At 44.7% G+C, this 8,873-nt stretch overlaps 1 non-coding gene across 1 annotated transcript; it reads right to left on the bottom strand.

Moving 5' to 3' along the window:
- Positions 1 to 5,827: 5,827 nt before the first annotated feature.
- On the bottom strand, positions 5,828 to 5,934 carry LOC135268240 (U6 spliceosomal RNA). The gene has a single exon (XR_010336515.1). It is a non-coding gene; the product is annotated as a U6 spliceosomal RNA (small nuclear RNA).
- Positions 5,935 to 8,873: the final 2,939 nt, after the last annotated feature.

The following is an 8,873-nucleotide window of genomic DNA, read 5'->3' as shown; positions in this document are numbered from 1 at the left end:
AGACCTGGCTAATTTTGTGTTTTTAGTACAGTCAGGGTTTCTCCATGTTGGTCAGGCTGGTCTCGAACTCCAGACCTCAGTCTCCCAAAGTGCTGGGATTACAGGCGTGAGCCACCGCACCTGGCCTCACCTCCCATCTTTAAAAAACCCTCTCTTGGCTTTGTTTTCCCTTCAGTTATCACCCAGTTGCCTTCTTCCCATCATACAAAATTATTTAAAGGAATATTCAGTCTCCAATTTCTCACCTTCCATTCTATCTTCAATCCATTCCAGTGAGATTTTTGCCTCTACCATTCCATCAGAACTGCTCAGGTCATGGTAGCTAATGAACTCCATCCACATCCTGCATCCAATGGGCAGTTCTCATCCTCCCAGCAGCATTTCACATAGGCTATCTCTCCAAGTCCTCCTTGAAAAGCATTTTCACTTGACTTAAAAGACATCATCCTCACATGGTTTGACTCCTACCTCTGGCCACCCTTCCTTTCTTCCCTTCCTTCCTTCCTTTCTTTCTCTTTATTTTTTTCTTTATTTTTTTCTTTCCTTCCTTTCCTTTTTCCCTCCCTCCCTTCTTTCCTCCCTCCTTCCCTTCCTTCCTTCCTTTCTCTTTTTCTTTCTTTCTTTCCTTCCTTTCTTCTTTCCTTCCTTTCTTTTTTCCCTCCCTCCCTTCTTTCCTTCTTCCCTTCCTTCTTTTTTTTTTTTTTTTTTGTTGGAGTGTCCCAGGGCTTAATCCTTACATCTCACCTCTTTTTCAATCTGCACTTATTTTTTTGGGTAATTTTATCCAATCTCAAAGTTTTAAATGCCATTTATATCTGATGATTCCCAAATTCATATCTCTAACCTGAACCCCTTTTCAGAACTCCAGCCTTGATTGTTTACTCACCATTTCTATTTGGATATCTAACAGGCATTTCACACTTAACATATTCAAAGTGGAGCACGTGCTGTTTACCCTAACACTGTTCTGACTTCATTCTTACCAAATGCGGATGATGGCAACTACATTCTTCCAGTTACATGGACAAAAAACCTTGCTGTTATCTTTGACTCCTCTTTCTCTTACACCCTACATTCAACCCATCAGCAAATTCTCTGTTCTATCTTCAAAATGTTTCTGGAATTAGGTCACTTCTTTTTATCTTTTATTTTATTTTATTTTTGAGACAGGATCTGTCACCAGGCTGGGATGCAGTGGTGTGATCTCCACTCACTGCAACCTCCACCTCCCAGGCTCAAACGATCCTCCTATCTCAGCCTCCCAAATGACTGGGACTACAGGTGCTGGCCACCACACCCAGCTAATTTTTGCATTTTTTTTTTAAATTTTATTTTATTTTTGAGACGGAGTATCGCTGTTGTTACCCAGACTGGAGTACAATGGCGCGATCTCGGCTCACCGCAACTTCCATCTCCTGGGTTCAAGCAATTCTCCTGCCTCAGCCTCCCGAGTAGCTGGGACTACAGGCGTGCACCACCATGCCCAGCTAATTTTTGTATTTTTAGTAGAGACGGGGTTTCACCTTGTTGACCAGGATGGTCTCGATCTCTTGACCTCGTGATCCACCCACCTCGGCCTCCCAAAGTGTTGGGATTATAGGCGTGAGCCACCGTGCCCGGCCTTTTGCATTTTTTTGTAGAGACAGGGTTTCACCATGTTGATCAGGCTGAGAAACTACTTCCTACAACCATCATCTCTCACCTCCTAGCTTGTCTTCCTCCCGCTGCACTTACTCCCCTTTGTTCTCTTCTCGACACAGTAAACTAGATGCATTCTGTTAAATCCTAACTCAGATCATGTCACTTCTCTGCTCATAACTCATCTTTCGCATCCCCATCCCTGTCACCTCTTCGGCATCCTGTCTTCCTCTCCCTCTTGCTCCCTCTGCCTCAGCCACACTGTAGTCGGCTGTCTTTCCGATACGCCAGGCATATATGTTTGCTCGTGATGTTTCATCTGCATAGAATGATATTTCCCCAGATATCCTCATGGCTAGCTCCCTCACAGCTCTCCAGGGTTAATCTGAAGGTCATTTTCTGAATGAGGCCTTCCTTGGTGACTGTGGTGGCTCCCAGCGATCCCTGTCTCCAGATATCGGTACTCATTTGTGGTCATCTGTCCTCCCTGACGTTGTACCAGGGCTGGTTTGTGTGACCAGTTGAATACGGCAGAAGTGGTATTAGGCTATGTATTGGGCTGTTCTCACATTGCTGTAAAGAAATACCTGGATATAGCCAGGTGCGGTGGCCCATGCCTGTAATCCCAGCGCTTTGGGAGGCGGAGGCAGGTGGATCACTTGAGGTCAGGAGTTCAAGACCATCCTGGCCAACATAGTGAAACCTCGTCTCTACTAAAAATACAAAAAAGTAGCCGGGCGTGGCAGCACGTGCCTGTAATCCCAGCTACTCGGGAGGCTGAGGCAGAAGAATCACTTGAACCTGGGAGGCAGAGGTTGTGGTAAGCCGAGATGGCACCATTGTACTCCAGCCTGGGCAACAAAGAGGGAAACACCGTCTCAAAAAAAAAAAAAAAAAAGAAAACAAAATAAATACCTGGCCGGTCATGATGACTCACACCTGTAATCCCAGCACTTTGGGAGGCCAAGGCACGCAGATTACTTGAGGTTAGGAGTTTGAGACCAGCCTGGCCAACATGGTGAAACCCCATCTCTACTAGAAATACAAAAATTAGCCAGGCGTGGTGGCTTGTGCCTGTAGTCCCAGCTACTCAGGAGGCTGAGGCAGGAGAATCGCTTGAATCCAGGAGGTGGAGGTTGTAGTGAGCTGAGATCGTGCCACTGCACTCCAGCCTGGGTGACAGAATGAGACTGTTTCTCAAAATAAATAAATAAATAAACTAAATTAAATAAAAATGTTAAAAAAAGAAATACTTGAGAGGCTGGGTAATTTATAAAGAAAAGATTAATTGACTCATGGTTCTGCAGGCTGTACAGGAAGCATAATGGCTTCTGCTACTGGGGAGGCCTCAGGAAACTTAAATCATGGCCAAAGGCAAAGGGAGAGCAAGCACGTCCCACGACTGGAGCAGGAGCAAGAGAGCCGGGGAGGAGGTGCTGCACATTTTTAAATGACCAGATCTCATGACAACTCACTCACTACCACAGGGACAGTACCAACGGGGATGGTGCTAAACCATTCATGAGAACTCCACCCCATGATCCAATCACCTCCCTCCAGGCCCCACCTCCAACACTGGGGATTACATTTCAATATGAGATTTTGGTAGGGACACACATCCAAACTCTACCAGGCTACCACTGATACTCGGTTATAAAAGATTGCAGGGCCTGGTGTGGTGGCTCGTACCTATAATCCCAACACTGGGAGGCCAGAATGGGTAGATTGCTTAGAGTTTGAAACCAGCCTGAGCAACATGGCAAAACCTTGTCTCTATAGAAATAAAAAAGAAAAAAGAAAAAAAAATTGCTTCTTTTTAAAGACAGGTCACCTCTCCCTTCAGAAACCTTCTCTCTGGTGATGACAAGCTGACATATCATAGGCAGTCCTCTGGTCGGGGAGGGAACTGAAGCCTCTTGCCAACAGCCATTCGAGTAAACATGGAAGTTCACAGCACGTACCTTGACTACAAGCTCATAAAGGATCCTGAGCCAGAGCCGCTCCAGGTAAGCCACTCCTGTCTTCCTAACCCTCAGAAACTACATGAGGCCAGGCATGGTGGCTCATGCCTATAATCCCAGCACTTTGGGTGGGTGGATCACTTGAGGTCATGAGTTCGAGACAAGCCTAGGCAATACGGTGAAACCCCATCTCTACTCAATATACAGAACAGCTGGGCATGGTGGTGCACATCTGTAGTCCCAGCTACTCGGGAGGCTGAGGCATGAGAATCGCTTGAACCTGGAGGCAGAGGCTGTAGTGAGCCAAGATCACACCACTGCACTCCAGCCTAGGCAACAGAGCGAGACTCTGTCTAAAAAAAGAAAAAGAAAAAGAAACTATGCAAGAGAATAAAGCTGTTAAGTTTTGGGATTATTTGTTATGTAGCAATAACTAATGTAGACATCATAGCCAAACTCATCCCCTGACATGTCACATTGACTCATCTGCTTTATGCTTTTCATCTTGGCATTGATTACTACCTAACACACTATAGATTTTATTTATCTATTTTGGTTTTGTTTATCTCCCCAACTAGTATGTAAATTCCCAGAGGGCAAGGATTTGTGTCTGTTTTTTTCACTGCCATATCTCCAACACTCAGAACAGAGTCTGGCATACAGGAGGGACTCAACAAATATTGGTCAAATGAATACATAAATGAATGAATGAATCTTATCCCAGCATTCTGTCTGAAAATTCTTCTACACAAATTGGTGATCCTAATCATTTACTCACAGTTCTCCAAGATTTTTATTCCATAACCCGTGCAGTCAGTTTTGCTGTAGTACATCTGTGCTCCTAAGATCACCCTGTTATGTAAAAAAGCATGCGATAAAAACCGTAGGGCTGGCTGGGCGCGGTGGCTCGTACCTGTAATCCCAGCACTGTGGGAGGCTGAGGTGGACGGTCATCTGAGGTCAGGAGTTTGAGACCAGCCTGGCCAACATGCTGAAACACCATCTCTACTAAGAATACAAAAATCAGCTGGGTGTGGTGGTGTGCGCCTGTAGTCCCTACTTGGGAGGCTGAGGCAGGAGAATTGCTTGAACCCGGGAGGCAGAGGTTGTAGTGAGATGAGATAGTGCCACACTCCAGCCTGGGCAACAGAGTGAGACTCCATCTCAATTAAAAAAAATTTAAAAAGAAAAACACACCCAAAAAATAAAAACAATAGGGCTAATGGGAAAAATAGAGTTCGAGGTTATACCATTAAGAAGTTTTGTCACTATAACAAGAAAAAAGATAGGAATCTAATAAAATCGTAGCACGGTTCACACATTAAATGGTTAAGAAATACACACATGCTACAATAAATATGGCACAGTATCCTGAAACAGACATCAGTTTTGTACATGGAAGTGGTTGTTGGAAGGGGTGCAGCTTATGAGTTATTGTGAAGTGGTGGAAAGAGGGTTTCCACACCCTGTAGACTCAGTTAGGTGGTAGAAATGTGAGAGGTGTCCTGTGTACATTTTGTGTACTTCTGCCCATCTGGTGTTTCTCAGGGCAAAATCATGCACAAGCAAATGCAAAATCTGTATTACACTCAGATCGCTCCCTAATATATGAATCGGGTTGAAACAAATTCATGTTTTCAAAACAGGACTTAGAGCGAACCGACTGTGTCTTTGTTTACACTATTTCCCAGGGCTCTAACAGTCTTCCTTATCCTTCTCGCCTGGCCAATTCCACCTTTTCTTCAAGGTCCCTTTTCCATTGTCTCCTTTATTGCCTACATAGACTTTATCTTCTCTGAACATTCATATGCTTCCTTCTCACTTACAAAAATACACATTTTATTTCTTTTAGGGCAGTTTTAGATTCACAGCAAAATTGAGCAGAAGGTATAAAGAGTTCCTAGAAGACCCCTGCTTCCACACATCACAGCCTCCCCATTATTAACATCCCACACCAGAGTGCTACATTTGCTACAGCTGTGAGCCTATATCAACACATCATCATTGCCCAAAGACTGCAGTTAACATGAGAGTTCACTCTCGGTATTGTAGATTCTATGGGTTTGGACAAACATAAAGTTACATGTGTCCACCATTATGGTGTCATGCAGAATTGTTTCACCACCTCAAAGATCCTCTGTGTTCCGCCTATTCATCCGTCTCCATAGTTTTACCTTTACCAGAATGTCATATTGTTGGACCCATAGAGTATGTAACTTTTTTTTTTTTTTAATATGGAACACTTCACTAATTTGCGTGTCATCCTTGCACAGGGGCCATGCTAATCTTCTCTGTATCGTTCCAATTTTAGTATATGTGCTGCTGAAGCGAGCACAGAGTATGTAACTTTTTTTGATTGGCTTTTTGTGTGTGCGTGTGGAATTTTGCTCTTGTTGCCCAGGCTGGAGTGCAATGGTGTGATCTCAGTTCACTGCAACCTCTGCCTCCCATGTTCAAGCAATTCTCCTGCCTCAGCCTCCCAAGTAGTTGGGATTACAGGCATGGGCCACCATGCCCAGCTAATTTTCTTTCTTTCTTTCTTTCTTTTTTTTTCAGACAAAGCTTTGGTCTTGTTGCCCAAGGGTGGAGTGCAATGGCATGATCTCAGCTCACCACAAACTCCACCTTCCATGTCCAAGCGATTCTCCTGCCTTAGCCTCTCAAGTAGCTGGGATTACAGGCATGTGCCCCCACACCCGGCTAATTTTGTATTTTTAGTAGAGATGGGGTTTCTACACGTTGGTCAGGCTGGTCTCAAACTCTCAACCTCAGGTGATCTGCCCACCTCGCCCTCCCAAAGTGCTGGAATTATAGGCATGAGCCACCACACCCAGTCAGCTTTTTTTTTTTTTTTTTTTTAAGACTTAGTAATATGCATTCAAGTTTCTTCTATTTTCAAAAATTTAGTAATAATCATTTAAGTTTTCCTTTTCATGGCTTGATATTTCATATCCTTTTAGTGCTAAATAATTCCATGGTTTGGAGGGACCACAGTTTATCGAACCATTCACCTACTGAAGGAGATCTTTTTTTTTTTTTTTTTTTTTTTTGAGACGGAGTTTCGCTCTTGTTACCCAGGCTGAAGTGCAATGGCGCGATCTCGGCTCACCGCAACCTCCGCCTCCTAGGTTCAAGCAATTCTCCTGCCTCAGCTTCCCGAGTAGCTGGGATTACAGGCGCGTGCCACCATGCCCAGCTAATTTTTTGTATTTTTAGTAGAGACGGGGTTTCACCATGTTGACCAGGATGGTCTCGATCTCTTGACCTTGTGATCCACCCGCCTCAGCCTCCCAAAGTGCTGGGATTATAGGCGTGAGCCACCGCGCCCGGCGACTGAAGGAGATCTTGATTGCTTTCAAGTTTCGGCAATTATGAAAAAAAGCTGCCATAAATATCCATGTGCAGGTTTTTGTATGGCCATAGATTTTCAAGCCCTTTGAATTAATACAAAGGAGTGCAATTTCTGGATCACATGGGAAGAGTATACTTAGTTTTGTAAGGAATCACCAAACTGTCTTCCAAAGGGGCCACACAAGTTTGCATTCTCCCACCAATAAATGAGAGTTCCTATTGCTCCACACCCTCATCAGCGTCTGGTGGTGTACGCGTTCTGGATTTTGACCATTCTAATAGGTATGTAGTTCAATTCTCACTTCTATTTTATTGCCATCTTCAGTTACTAAGTTGACATCACAATATTAGTTCACATTCTTTTTTTTTTTTTTTTTAAAGACGGGGTTTCTCCATGTTGGTCAGGCTGGTCTTGAACTCCCAACCTCAGGTGATCCGCCCACCTCAGCCTCCCAAAGTGCCGGGATTACAGGCGTGAGCTACTGCGCCCGGCAATATTAGTTCACATTACACCTATGTCGATCTCTCCAACTAGCTCTAAATTACTTGAGAACAGGAGTGACTGGGCACAGTGGCTCATGCTGTAATCCCAGCACTTTGGGAGGCTGAGATGGGCAGATCACCTGAGGTCGGGAGTTTGAGACTAGACTGACCAACACGGAGAAACTCCATCTCTACTAAAAGTACAAAATTAGCTGGGCATGGTGGCACACGCCTGTAATCCCAGCTACTCGGGAGGCTGAGGCAGGAGACTCGCTTGAATCCAGGAGGTGGAGGTTGCAGTAAGCCGAGATCATGCCATTGCATTCCAGACTGGGCAACAAGAGCAAAACTCAGTCTCAAAAAAAAAGAAAAAAAAGAACAGGAGTGGCATCCAATTACTGTATCCTTTGCTCATCTTCAGTCCTCATCTTAGGCTTGTCTTGCATACAATGGCTATTGAAAATGATTTTTTAACTTGATTTTGCTCCTGAGGCAGGACTGGATAAAGCCTCTTTCATCGCATAGCTCAGTGCCTGATGAAAGCAGCAGGATGGCTCGTAGAGAAAATTCAGACCAGGAATGGGTACAGAAAACAAAAACCTGAGAGCAAAGATAAACATGGCAAAGATCAAAGTAACAATGAGTCCCAAGAACAGGGCAGTGTTCAATGATCATGTGTTCGTCAGTTTAATGAGGGAATTAATCCTAGAATGCCTGAGTTTTGATTAGAATTTTAAAGAAAAGGACAGTTTTAACTCAAAATTTAAAACTTCTTACCTAGAAGAATAGCCCTTGGTACTGAACACCTAGTACACCAGCACACCCTAAATTAATACCTCCTAACCATGAAGGTTGGCTAACATTACATTTCTCCCACAAAGGCAGCGGGCAGAGCCACAGCACCAGCTATGAGCCATCTGGGCAGTATGGTCTGGGACTGGTGCCAGGGAGTGGGAATCACTTTTGTGCCTCACTGATGGGGCATCAATTTGAGAAGCACAAATGGACTGGGCCCTATCACTGCTCATTCCAGGCAGCACCATTCAGATGCCAGTCTCGTGAACCCCCTGCACACCAACTGGAAATGAGCCTTTACAGGGGAAACTGACAACACACCTGATTCCAGCTGTGCGTTGGGTGAGGGGAGGATATGCGGTCAGGCAGTGGGGTATTAGTCTATTTTCACACTGCTATAAAGAAATGCCCACAAGTGGGTATTTCGTAAAGAAGATTAATTGACTTTCGATTCCGCAGGCTGTACAGGAAGCACGGCAGCATCTGCTTCTGGTGAGGCCTCAGGGAGCTTTTACTCATGGCAGAAAGCAAGGCTGCAGCAGGCGTCTTCACATGGCTGGAAGCAGGTCCCTTCACAGGAAGAAGAGAGAGAGATCCAGGTCTCATGAGAACTCTGCCACAAGAACAGGACCAAAAAAGGATGGA

Source organism: Aotus nancymaae, unplaced genomic scaffold (genome assembly GCF_030222135.1).
Source record: "Aotus nancymaae isolate 86718 unplaced genomic scaffold, 86718_ANA_hifiasm-v0.15.2.pri h1tg000039l, whole genome shotgun sequence".
In the NCBI taxonomy this organism is placed as follows: Eukaryota; Metazoa; Chordata; class Mammalia; order Primates; family Aotidae; genus Aotus; species Aotus nancymaae.
Note: the sequence above shows the minus strand (reverse complement) of the source record. Positions and strands in the feature narration are given on the sequence as shown.